Raw genomic sequence first — 14,419 nt, 5'->3', positions numbered from 1 at the left:
GAAGGCAACCAACCGACTGTCCTCAGCAACATGTCGTTGGTATTTTAATTTCATTTGACCTATAATTCCTGATAAAGCAGCGTTTATGAGCCGCGGAGCTGCTTTGTGTACAGCCGTTACCGGGGAAACCGCAATATTTCAGCTGCTCCTAAAGCACCACCTCGTGTCAGAGAATGAATTTGCATTTCCAATAAGCCTTTGTGATTATGGTCAGATCAATGCAAATATCAACTCATGATTTTACGCAGCAAACACAAGAGTTGTAAATGAGAAAGAAGTTAATGTGCCTTCTAAAAATCTAAACAATTAAGACAGTAATATATTTATACGTTTTAAATTAACAATAATTTATATGCTTGATTTATCCCTTTTGTTATGCACCAAGTGCTTGTAACACTCTAAAGAGAAAGGAAAAAATGAAATCGCATCATATGACCCCTTTAAAGGTCTTTTTTTATTTGGGCTAGTTAAATTTATTTCGGGCTAACAAAATCTGAAGAGTACCTGCCCGAAGGGCTACCAGGGATTTTGAAATTTTGCGAGTACTGAAGTCTTACTGCTGACACTGAGGGACTATTAATTTTAAAGAATATTTGAGATCAATATCTTTAGTCTGCTAAATCTGATATCATGGCTATTTAATGCACTAATATCTTAGATAATGTTAGGACAATACTATCAGTTGTTGTAGACTAAAATATTTTGGTGCCCATTTTTTTAAAAGTTGCCAACTTACAGAATTGTTTGGTCATAGTTGGTTCAATAGTTTGCAAGGATATGTACAATGTAAAAGGTTCACAAAGATTATAAACTAAACAATAAAATGATAATAATAATTAGAAAGTGAATGAATGATTCATGTGAATGAGTCTGATGAGGCTAACTTACTTGCAAGTTTGAGAATCTTTTTACTGACTGATTAAATGAATTTGTTCTAAACAGAGAGTGGAGCTACTGTACGTACTTTACTTTCTGCATCCCTTCAATAACACTAAGACTTCAAAGCTCTCCTCCAGTACTCTTTAACTGCAGAAGTCTGTTAATTATATGGCTAAAACTATAAAAGACAAATAGGCTAAGTATCAAACAGAGGATGGGTTCCCAGTCATGGTGTTTTTCTCCTTAGATGATATAGGCGGGAAGGCAGTTTTTCTTTCTACTGTCACTGGGGGTTTAAAGCACTGATCTTTCTAAAGCTGCTTTCAGAAAACATGCATTCAGAAAAGTGCAATAACAAAATTGAACTGACAATGCCCAACAGCAGTGTATGGGCAGAACTATCCTTTATGGCATTTTCAGTCAAAACAGGCCAACAGCAAATCCAGCACATCAAAATTGCTTTTCAGATTGGCAAAATATATTTTTTTTTGGATTAACTGAAATCAAAGGGTTCATGCTGTCATGAGACACCAAAGATCTCATGTGACAAGCCTTTGATAGATTTTAACTTCTTAAGAAGTTAAGATAATCAGCAGCACAATATTTGCTGAAGATCAAGGCAAAGCTCTAGAGTTGCACCTTGTCTTTCACAGAAGGTCACATTCTTATTCTCTTCGCACCTGCAAACTGTCGAGAGGTGACATGGCATGAAAGTAGATCCTTGTAGCAGGTCTGAGGACAACTTGCCTTGGCCAAAAATGTGAAAACTAGAGGAAAAAGTATAATGCTTTCCTAAAAGAAACCTCTTAGAATCTTCAGGAATCCTTTAAGGGATATATTTTGGTTTCAAAACAGCAAATTTCATCAAAAAGCCAGAGGCTGTGCAAGTGTGTGACAGTAACTCATAGATCAACTCAACCATCAGCGATGCCTTGACTAGCTCGACCAGGCATGTGCTACTGAAAACTCACTGGAGCACTAAAGAGACTGAAAAATCATGAGCTTGGGAAGGTTCTAGGCGCTTGCATCTGATCTCAGCTGGGTGGCGGAGCGGAGCAGGTGGGGTGTGACATGTCCAACAGTCATGTCAATAGCTTGACAGCTTATTGGACAGCAGGACACATAGCAGGCCAAAGAGAACTCCTCCATCAGAACCCAGTGTGTGCAGTCTGATCACTACCATAACTCTGAGAATGCCACAAAGCTGGCACGCACTTATAAAGTCTGGCTGGTGGCTGCTTTGCCAAATAATAATTGCTAGACTGGACCTCCTGACACCCCCTCCCTTTGCTTTGTTCGTTCAGCACCTAAAACAATAGATAAGAGAAAGAACAACACCAGCTGTATTGTTATTAAAATATTTCTTGATGCCCGAGTAGGCAGGGCCCAAGGTCTTTGTTACAGGGCTGGTGGGAGGTTAGGATAGTCGGGCATTAATGAAATACGAAAGGGGTGCGTTTGTGAACTGAACTGGGTTGGAGGAGCCACGACTGACACAGCAAGGGGCTCAACTGCCAGGATAAACAACAAAAAAGTCTGTGCCCAACGAACATACACAGGCTGGCTCTAACTTTCAGAAAGAGACTCTGCAAAAATGATGGATGTCTTTCATGGGAAACAAGTAAAAGACCATGCACACTGCTGAACCTACTATTCTTCAATTGAGAAAAACGTCAATTTCAAAGCCAGCAACACGGATAGCATATTGGTTACAAGAAAGCCATAAACCTTTTCTGTCTTCTGGTTTTATTGATCTCAGATGCCCCGAAATCCATTAGCGCCCTTTACATAGTGTTTTCTGTCCCAGTTCGGTAGAGCAAGCTTTCGCTCGAGTTTCCTTTAAACCTGCCTGTGTGAAGGGAGAGAGCAGCCGCGGTGGATTAGTGATGCTGGCAGAGGGAATGCGCCAGCACTGCTCCTTGGCCAGCTCTCTAGTCATCAAGAGCATCAGAGTGATCCAAATTATGAGTGGCCCCTGTATCCAAGGGCTCAGGAAGTGTCCAGCCAAGGGCCAAGTGGGACCGACTTCCCACAATTGACTGATATTAGTCCCCGCAGGAGGCCCTGGCCATGTGTTTACAACAGTACCACAGAGAACCATCCATTATAATGGACTTCATCAGCTCAAGTATGGCACACAATGCCTTTTTAAATCAACATACTACTACTTTTATAACAGGTGAATAGTGGCTTTTCACGTTAAAGCCTGAGTAGTACTAATAGTAGTGAATAGTAGCCTGAATGCCTTCTCTGCAATTAGGGATGGGTATCGTTTACATTTTATTGATACTGATACCCAGGGACGTGCACAGACATTTTGAGGGGCAGGGGCTCAAGTAGAAAAAAGGGCACTTCTCATATTTATTTAATTTTTTTCTAAACAAAACGTTAAATATATTAGGAGTGTGCGATATTGACAAAAATATATCTCAATATTTTCTGGGATTTTATCGATAATGATAACTAGACGTTATTGTGCTGGTATCTTAAGGACAACCGTGGACAGCTGACTCCAAAAGTTTTTCATATTCTGCATATTCTGTGTGGTGATCAGTTCACAGCAGTGATAGAAATTAATCTTTTACAATAAGTTTAAATTGATTTTTTTACCTTTTATAAGCATTTTTTACCTTTATAAAGCCCTTTTTTCTAAATGTGTGCATCATCTTTTCAGTCAAATTTTTTACTTGAATCAGTCAATTAGAATAAGTCATTTGGGCTGTTACCAAGCAAATTAAATCAGTATTGACAAAATTAATCTTTGCAATGCAGAGAAAACAGAAGCTGCATCTGAAGGGGCATTTAGATGCATTTACAAACTGTTTAATGCAGGACATGAATGCTTTAACCTGCAGTTACAAATGCATTAATACTGTTTTGATATTTTAAACATAAAACGTTGAATACTGATATTTGAAATTATAAAAAAAAAAAAAATGAAAAGATACTTTAAATGTGAAATAAAAACCGCTAGTAAGGTGGCAGCAAGTCACTGTTAATAAGTGAATCATTGCGATTGAACAGAATCATTTAAACGGTTGAATCATTCAGGAACAAAACAGCGTCATGTTGCTCAGAGACGCAAATTGGAATGATATTTTTTGGCAAAATAGAGCAAAAACAGTCAATATTGTGTCTAAAACATAAGTGTCTTAATATTAAATTCTTGTTTATTGAACTGCTGTATAAAATCACTAGGCCTATATCAGTTGTAATCATGCTGCTTTTTGGTGGAAAAAAACGTCAGTCTTCGCGTGATACTGAATAACTATATGAAATTATATAAATATATACATTTCTGCCCCCATATCTTGAATTTTGTGATCATTCTAAATGCATTTTAAGAAACTGAATCATGCAGTGAAAGAACGCGCACTGGTCTAACCTACTAGACTTCCTATTGCCTTGGCTAAACTTTAGCTAACTTGCATGGTAGCTCTCATGAATCATGTTAGCAAGACAAATTAACTATTTTGCCTTTTGTCTTTTGGATAATTAGCTGTAAATTCGAGGCACAGGTAGCTTAGTCTGTTGTTCATCACCACTCACCTCCACAGCAAGACAAACACAACTGGAAAGGGAGAGAAGGCTTCACTTCTGTGGCTCTCTCTCTATGCATGTGCCGATCAATGTGTGCTACACTGCTGTGCTGCGGAGGCGCGGAGTATTTCTCAACATTTCCTGACCTGACATTTTGATTTTTTTTTTTTTTTGACAGGGAAAGCTGTGCGGAAACAGAAACACAAACACGCACACATATATACATATATTCATTTATTAAAAATAAAAAAAACTCCCCAGAAAAAAGGGCACTTTCTCTCGAGGAAGAAAAAGGGCAGGTGCTCAAGCCCTCTTTGATGTCTGTGTGCACGTGCCTGCTGATACTGCTTGCTTATCAATACTACTCTCAATAATTTGGTGCTAAAGACATGATGTGAAAAGATGTTGAAAATTTACTGCTGAACTTTAGTACTGCAGTTTATGAATGCCTCTAAATAAACAGAAAAAGGCACATAAAGCACATTTTTTAAATAAAAAGGCCCTTCAAAGAAAGAGAGAGATTTTCTTATACCACAGCACATCATATTTGAACAGCATCAGACACACCCACCGTGAATCATTAAAGCCTACGCTCCCTCTGAATCAGGCGTTAATCACTTAACCTAGCGGTTAGCGATTAATGGTATGCTAACTTATCTATTGCCTACTATACCTGAATCAACTCGACTCCACCGTACTGAAGGGCAATAAATCTTTCACTATAAAGTTAGTGACAGCCCTATGACACTCTGCCGTTTTTTTCAGGGGGTCATCTTCCCACGCATCGCTATGGTGAATGGGCTGCTCCCGGGTGTCTGAGACTGTCTCTGTCTCATTCCTCACTGACGGTGAAACCGTTTCTAGACTAGCATTTCCTGTGGGGTTATTCATATTTAGATTTACATTTTAAAACTCATGTGGTGTTCCCAAAGGCTACTAGTACTAACTAGACTTATTTTATAATGAATGTTGCCTTCGCTTGAAGGCTGAGGCAGGGGAGTTGCAGTTGGAGTTGAAGCCGGGGAAGACGGAGACATAGTAAATAGAGCGCATTGCTTGAGGTATATGCCGTGTTTTGTTTGAAATGTTTCATTATTAGTGTTTCCTCCCTTGTTCACTATTACACTACTTCAAATACTGCATCTGATACTGGTGTCACTTAGTTTTGTAACGTGAGCCCACACTTTTGAATGTTTCAACCTTGCGGGTCCAAAAAAATACAGATTTTCGGTACCTATCCCTATCTGCAATGACTTTATGTAGACACTTTCCCACATGATAACAACTATGACAGAGCTTTTTCATTATGAACAGCTGAAGGTCGTCTTCTTCCACCCTCATAACAATGCAGCCACAGAAGCTGAACTCGACGTACTCCCAGCGGCATTTTTTGAAAACCAGGCCTCATAACGAGTCAGAGTTCCTGCCAATTTACTTGCCCTCTTTTCTTACTACACTCTTTTGTGCTCCAAATTTCCCCCTTGGCCAAAATCAACCAGAATTCCCTCATGCACCTTCCAGTACAAATAGAGTGACGAAATATCATATGCCTCTTAATTAAACTGAACTATGGTGTTTCAAGCAGTACCATTATAATAATTTGTGATAAGAGGTTGATAAAAAAGACAAGTAAGGTAAGAGATCACGTCTTTGAAGAAAATTGAAGTCTGTGTTTTGTAGGAGACCAACTTGTTACGCTTATGTTAAAAAATGGATTTAGATTGTTTTAATTCATTTCTTTGGAGTGCAAATGTGCAGCATGTGATAAAGCTGATCAGAGACAGTGGAACATGACAGAGCCATTGAGAATTGTTCGCTTCATTTACAGGTCTAGGGCTAGGCAGATAGTTACCAGGTTTTGAAGACACATTAGCAAAGTCTGGAACACTCTCTATCCCTATTAGGGCAGCACTATAAATAAAAATAAATTGTGATATGGCTGTAATTATTAGGTTGAGATAGCTGTAATCTAATTAAAAACATATATATGCACCATGTGTTTTAGAGTGAAGCACAATACTTGTGTGCACAGTTCATGTTTCAGTGTTTTTTCTTTGCATCGATTCTGTGTTTGGTTCGCTTATAATGTAATTTTGGGAACGCAACATGCGCCAACCAACTTCCCAAACTTGTACTAAGAAATATTTATAAACCAGCTGTTGTCAAAAAAGAGAAGCTATAAAGGACTCCCTGTGGTTTTCTGCCAAAATAAAAGCTTGATGGTTTAATATTTAAAAACAAAAGGAAAATATAAGACAACAAAACTACTAGTTGTTTAAATTACAGTTGTATTGTGAAATAAAATTATTATTTATTTTTTTTCTTAAAGGGGTCATATGATGCGATTTCAAGTTTTCCTTTCTCTTTGGAGTGTTACAAGCTGATTGTGCATAGATAAGATCCCTGAAGTTGCAAAGACTAAAGTCTCAAAACCAAAGAGATATTCTTTATCAAAGTTAAGACTCTGCCACGCCCCCCTAAAACGGCTCATTCTAACACGCCCCCACATATCTACATCACTATGTGGAAATATTAGCATAATGCCGCCCAAATGTGCACGCAAAGAAAGAAGGCATGGTTTCAGTAACCGCAGTTAGTGTTGAAGCAGCCATGTCAGGGAGACGCTGTGTGTTTCTAGGCGAAAGCAAAAGCACTTTATTTGGCCTTCCGAATTATACTGGACTGGACAGTTTTCTAAAAGTGAGGCTATCAGATGCCAATTCCACACAGCTCAAATATGATGACTCCGCTGTGTCCTTTGAACACCTGATCCCTGAAACTATAATCGACTCATGTAGTCACTTCAGATAGCACTTAGCTAATGTAAAGCCCATACCAAGCCAATTTGTTACTGGTCCAGGTGTCTGCCATGCACAAATAATCATGCATACTCAAAATTGGGTGCTAGCTAATTTACTGACAATCTGAAAGGATGCACAGAGAACCATTCATAAAGTTTCTTGATATGGAAGTCCTTCACTACAACATCTGACATCTTTCAACCAAACGGTTTTGCACTTTATGGACCCTTTTCACATTTCCAGGTTGAAACGTGGAAGCAAACTATAGCAGGCTAAATTTCATAAAATGTACATGGGAGATTACAGCAAATATTATTATTCTCATTTCCTCCAACAGCCAAAGTAAAAAGAAATCTACTATTGCATTTCCTTGACTTTCCAAAAAAGGAAAAAACAGAGAGATCTAAAAAAATATTTTTTTAAAGTGAAAACATACATACAGGTGCATCTCAATAAATTAGAATGTCATGGAAAAGTTCATTTATTTCAGTAATCCAACTCAAATTGTGAAACTCGTGTATTAAATACATTTATCATTGGACGCTTGAGTGAATTTCCCAGCACTCTGTGTGTGATGTGCTGTCTGCAGCAGGGGACACAGAAGAGATGGAAGAGTCAACGGATAGGCCTGTCACGATAACAACTTTTTGTTGTGCGATATATTGCCCCAGAAATAATTGCGATAAGCGATATTATTGTCATTTTAAAGACCATTTTATGCCACTGAATATATAATCATAATGTAACAGCATAATAATGCAAGAAGGCCTACACACTTCCAAATGACAACAAACTTTAAAAAAAAAAATTTAAGAATATTTAGATCATGGAAATTAAGCATCAAAATATTAGATACATTAAAAAACCTGAATAAATAGTAAATAAAAATGTTTTAACAAAAATTGCAAAGTAACAAGTAGAAAAAAAGAAAAATGCACAAAGAACATGTATGGAGATTTTTCCATCTACAGATTTTTCCCTGACTTTCCTTTCTCTGTAAATTAAGGGTGCACACTATTGCTGAAAAACACAATCACTACTTATCAGTCAGATGTCCGTATGCACAAAGGCACAGATCCCTAAACAAGACCATATCTGCAGATGAAACTTGTTTTAAATGTGAACTAGCACCTCATGACTACACCACGTTATGTACGAGAAGCTGCAAAAGACACAGGCAGAGCCGTAGTTCACTGACAAGCTACACAAAATCGCGTTCAAAATCGGCAATGAATCGCCTGCGATTTTGAACGCAATTCTGTGTAGTAAATGCCGCTCCATCTGAAAGCACGTGCTGGAGATTTACTACTAATCACAGGAGCGGCTTTACTGACGAGATGCGCATGAAAATCGCATTCAATTTTTTGCACAGCCCTACTGCAGATGAAACTTTTTTTTGTAGAAGCATTTTTAACATTTGAACCAGCACCTCATGACTACACCACATTATGTACGAGAAGCTGCAAAAGACACAGGCGCAAGTGGAATGTACAAAACATGGTGACATTAATTTTTAAGTAAATATAATGGGCGATATATTTCATCACCAAAAATTATTGAGGTCATGTACATATATTGCGCGATAAGTCGATATATTGATTATTGCGATAGGCCTATTTGTTCCAGAGCAAATAGTTTTGGCTGAGGGCAAAATCTCATCACGTTATATTTAACTTTAATGCTGTATATTGGAGCGCTGCCTTTGTACTTTTGACTGAATTGCCTAGGAAGTAGTGCTGTGTTCAAAATATCGATACGACGATGTATCGTCACAGAGATTTGACGATACGAGTATCGATACAGCTGGCCCTGTATCGATATTGTGGCACGTGTGCAGCAGTGGACCATGCTTAATTTGTTTAAAATTTTACAACGTTTAAAATTTAGTAGAAAAGTGCGAGGTTTCTAAAAAATAATGAATAGAGCATAATATATAGGCTACAACAAGGTTTAATCTGGCCGCAGAGGAACACAACTGGGTTGCCTGATATAAAGAAACGTAATCCCCAAAACAGAGCTTTACACTTGCGCAATACGGAAATATCTGCTAAGTGTGCTACTTATCTTTGTCAACCTGGCAACCCTGTTCACACGCGCTCTCTCTCCACTGTGGTTAAACGCGCTTGCTTTCTGAAAACACTGGTTAGCTTGCAGTTTAGCGATCTCCACTTCAATATTCTATTCTCAGAAAAGTGTAATTCATCAACTGTTCATTTACGACACAGAGAGAGAGAGAGAGAGAGAGCGAGAGGCTGTGTACAATGTAAACATGAAACATATGCCATTACCTATATTGTACTGTGGTACAGTTATGGAGGCCCTTCATAATGCAGAGGTCAACTGCCTGCTCTGCCAATAGTTAGAAATGGCACTATAGTAAGCAGTGTTTAATAAACAGCTGTTTTTCTAAATTCTGCTGAGGTGAAATTCAGTGCAGTCCCTTATCGTGATACGTATCGTACCGTGGCCTCTGTATCGTGATACGTATCGTATCGTGACTTTGCTGGTGATACACAGCCCTACTAGGAAGTAGTTCACACAAAGAGGGTTTTTACAGATAGTTATGCATTTACACACTCATGCTGTCGAACTGTTGTATAAATGCAATATCACACTCGTAGCCGTGCGATATGGCTGTATATCGGCACGCTGTGATTACCTACGGCCGAATCATAGCCGTGCTGATATACAGCCATATCGCACCGCTACTTGTGTGATATTGCTCATATACAGTAGGGCTGCACGATAAATCGCATGTGATATTTAATGGGCATCTTGCCAGTAAAGCCGGTTCTGTAATCAGCGGTAAATCTCCATCAAATGCGTGCTTTCACATGGAGCAGCATTTACTACACAGAGTCATTGTTCACTGACAAGCTGCGCAAAACCACGATAATATTTTGCGCAGCTTGTCAGTGAACAACGGCTCTGTGTAGTAAATGCTGCTCAATGTGAAAACACGCACGTGATGGAGATTTACCGCTGATTACAGAACCGGCTTTACTGGCAAGATTCGCATTAAATAGCGCATGCGATTTATCGTGCAGCCCTAATATACAGTGTCTCCATTTATTGACTTATTTGTGGAGAGTTGTAAATGTATACTAAAATAATTAAAACTGATATTTTAAAAATGGAAACAGATGTATATAAAAAACGAAAACACTGAGTACATAACAAAAAACTAATACTAAACATAAAATGACAACTGAAAAAGATAAAAATAAAGGCTTATTCAAAATATTAATAAACACTATAATATTATAGAAATAATACTAAAATATCACTTACACACAGCAGTTTCAGTTTCCCGGATGAGCAATCTAATATACAGTGAATGACAGCAAATATTAGGAAATATCTGACCACTACTGACCAATCATAATCAAGTATTCCACAGTGCTGTGTAATAAATAAAGCAAACATATTTCTGTTGTTGTTGTTATTAACAAGTCACTCTGTCAACTCTATAATGTGATGTATCATGTGATGTCCCCTCATGACCGATGCATGTTCACATGTGGAATAAAACAATTTTTTAGACTGATATGCCTACAGTGTTCATCTCATATATGTCCATATTTTAATTATATCTCTTGTCTAATTTTTTCATTGGCAAAATATTACCAAGTACACACTTATTAAGGTCAATTTCATTTTCAGGTATGTGCTCATTCAACATGTAAACTCTGCTCTATGCCAAGGACCACTTCAGCTTATAAAAGCGACAATAACATTTCCGAACAGTCCATTACTGCTGTCAACTCGGTGAAAAGCAGACAGTCGAACCAAAAGTACCCATCAATACATCTAATAGTATCTTGTAAACGAAACCATTTATTCCCAAAAGAGGCAATCCTGCAAAGATTCATCATCTGAGAGTCCGACCACACGTACGTTCACACAAGACAAACACTGACAGACCGTGTACAGAGAGAAAAGGTTTCTGTTGTTCTATCAATGTTACAGAGCTGTCATCACACACATGTGAGCTTTAACTCTGTTTATTCCACAGTAGCACTGATTAGCAAGGGTATGGGAACTTCTTTATATTCCCCGACAGTCGCAAGGACATGCTGTCAAAGGGACGAGCATGGGAACATGTTGCTATGGGAACCAGAGTTGATTGTTTATTGATTTTCAAGCAGTTTAGAGTTAAACGAACAAGAATGACCGAGACTAGCTGCTAGCAGTCCTGATGCTCAACTCAAAGGCACTGCATTGTCGACATGTTAGTACTGCAACTGAATGAGCAAAAAGATTCATACTCGCCAGGACGCAGAGAAGCAGCATTCACTCACCTTTGAAACATTCAAGCACGCTGTTCCGCAAGCCCTTCAAAAGTTAAAAGACAACGTAAACAGCCTCGATATCTCAGGTTGCACTTCGCTTGAGAGAGAGAGAGAGACGGTGGCTCCAGTGGCAGTCAAGCACCCACACTCAGCCCGCTACAGCGCTGCAGCGAGAGAACATATGCCTGAGATATCGCGATATCACAACACTACTGACGGAGCTGCACTGACCAATCATACTCAATACACGTCGTCCAATAAGGAAGCGAAGGGCAAGAGATCCCCAACATTATTGGTCAGTTCACTAAGATTGACATCTTGGAGAGTAATAGAGCTCAATCATGCAATTTGTTTACAGGATTGGGGAGACATGGAACTGGAGTGTGTGAAATGTTAAAGGGGTCATATGATGCTTTTTTTAAAGATCATTATTTTGTGTATTTGGTGTAACAGAATATGTTGACATGCTTTAATGTTCAAAAAACACATTATTTTTCAAATACTGTACATTATTGTAAGTCCTCTATGCCCCGCCTCTCTCAAACGCTTCGTTTTCTACAAAGCCCCCTCCTTTGACAAGCGCAGTCTGCTCTGATTGGCCAGCTGAACCAGTGCATTGTGATTGGCCGAACACCGCAAGCACGCGTCGGAAATGTAACGCCCCAAAGTCAGAATTACCTCCTCTCCTAGGTTCACGAAACGGTCGTCCATAAAATGCATTGCTGTTCTGTTGTAAGTAATCTTAAAGATTCCTAAATGCATCTACTTTCGTAAGGCCAAATAAAGTGCTTTTGCTTTCGCCTAGAAACACACAGCGTCTCCTTGACATGGCTGCTTCAACACTAACTGCTGTTCCTGAAACCACGCCTTCTTTCTTTGCGTGATCATTTGGGCGCATTATGCAAATATTTCCACATGGTGATGTAGATATGTGGGGGCGTGTTAGAATGAGCCGTTTTAGGGGGGCGTGGCAGAGTCTTAACTTTGATAAAGAATATCTCTTTGGTTTTGAGACTTTAGTCTTTGCAACTTCAGGGATCTTATCTATGCACAATCAGCTTGTAACACTCCAAAGAGAAAGGAAAACTTGAAATCGCATCATATGACCCCTTTAAAAGAGATTTGTCGCATACCGATCTGCAAATCTGCAGACTTTACAGTCATGTATACCAAGCCAGAGTGCATTGTTTTGCCTGAAAAATAAGAGGCTGTGCTCCTTGTAAAGCCTGACATATGAAATAATAGTCAGAAGAATCTCTCTCAGAGACCCAAACTGAGCAAAACATATGCAGTTTGGTGCAATTGTTGTTATTTACGTGGCAAGGAAGTACGATTAAATACTTATGGCTTGTAATGTAAGTCAATGAGACTTTTATAACATTATAGCAGACAGACTACATATATAAAATGCATATAAGTATCGGTTTTCACTGTATATCTCTCAGTAATATGTCTAGTAAGATGACATCCATGAAAAATTCATGGTTTTATTATTGAAGCTCTGCAACATAACGCAATGCAATACAGTGATGATTGAGAGATGTACAAATAAACATTCCTCAAAAGCCTTATGTATCATATATGATATATTTTATTATGTATTTTAAAAAAACATGTATGAGTAATCAATAAGTTGGTTCAGTCCAGTAAATGTGTATATTACTAACAATATAAATTTATTCTTATGTTTACTTTATAAAAATCATTAAATATTTCACTGTGAAAAGACACATGTAGGCTATAACCTAAAGGTGGACATTGTTAGAATTATACTAAAAAGCCTTTTACTTACTAAAAAAAGTATGAACTATCAATCAAAGGGCAGAAAGCATGTAGTAGATTCTATGCAACAGGTTTTCAGGAAAGTTTTGGTCATATTAATAATTTAGAGGCCTTAGAAATTCGCATTTCAGGACGCCGGTGTCCGGGTGCAGATTAACAGGTTAAGACAAAAAGAAATAAAATAGAAATAAAACGAATAGAAGGAAAATGGGGATAAATGGATAAGTAACATGTGTAAGTATAGGCTACGGGAAGAAGAAGAAGAAGAAGAAGAAGAAGAAGAAGAAGAAGAAAAAACTGTGTGTTAAAACAAAAGAGTTATCGAGCCATAATCACCTTCAGCAACTGACATAAAAATGTTTTTATGGGACAAATTAGTTTAGCAAATTAGGTAGCGGCATATTTGAAGCTATGTGTATCTGTGTGTGTTCTGCCTGGTTAAAGCTCTTGGTACTAATTAAGCTAATTAAGCTATTGTGAATATACTGCAATATTTATTACATTTTAGGAATACTCCAGTTTCAAGACAACATTCAACAAATCAATGGGATTTAATAATCAAAATTTGTTCCTCAAATGCTGTTGACAGACAACGGTATTAAACACTTTAAATAATTTTTTTTTATAAAAATAAGCCTTTGATAAGCACATTTTAACATCTACAAGTGAATGTAAGTTTTCATGCTTCAAGTCAGCATTTGTCGTGTTTTTTTTTTTTAAACTGCTGCCTCTGTGAATAGTTTGAGCCATGAGACTCATTATTAGAGACACTGACGTGTCTCTTCCTAGAACATGTGCATGTGGTGCACAGATTAACACAATGAGTCAGTTTGCAGATTGAAGGAGCATGACAATGACCATGTACACCGCCACTGTACTGCATCACTACCCACGATCCATCTGGAAGCAATCCTAATGACCAGCCCCATGACCCTCATGAGTTCCCCAGCAATAACATGTCAAGCTGTGCCAACAGTCACAAAATGCTTGTGATTATGCACCCACACACTGTTCCAGCACACAGTGCTGTGATGTTGAATTAACTACCTCCATTTAAAATGTGCTAAAGCTAAGAAAAAAAAGCCTTTAGAACAACTTTAAAAGCCTAATCTTTTATCTTGACAG

The 14,419-nt window shown here is 38.2% G+C and overlaps 1 protein-coding gene across 1 annotated transcript in view; it reads right to left on the bottom strand.

The window, feature by feature from the left end:
- The window catches only part of LOC107755093 (D-glucuronyl C5-epimerase-like), a 58,134-nt gene extending 46,470 nt beyond the window's left edge, over positions 1-11,664 (bottom strand). The window contains exon 1 of the mRNA XM_016571758.1: positions 11,522-11,664. The gene's annotated coding sequence lies outside the window, so the exon portion shown is untranslated. The remainder of the gene's footprint in view (positions 1-11,521) is intronic.
- Positions 11,665-14,419: the final 2,755 nt, after the last annotated feature.

This window comes from Sinocyclocheilus rhinocerous, unplaced genomic scaffold (assembly GCF_001515625.1).
Source record: "Sinocyclocheilus rhinocerous isolate Xijiao unplaced genomic scaffold, SAMN03320098_v1.1 scaffold591, whole genome shotgun sequence".
In the NCBI taxonomy this organism is placed as follows: domain Eukaryota; kingdom Metazoa; phylum Chordata; class Actinopteri; order Cypriniformes; family Cyprinidae; genus Sinocyclocheilus; species Sinocyclocheilus rhinocerous.
The sequence above is the reverse complement of the archived record's forward strand: the minus strand, read 5'-3'. Positions and strand labels throughout refer to the sequence as shown.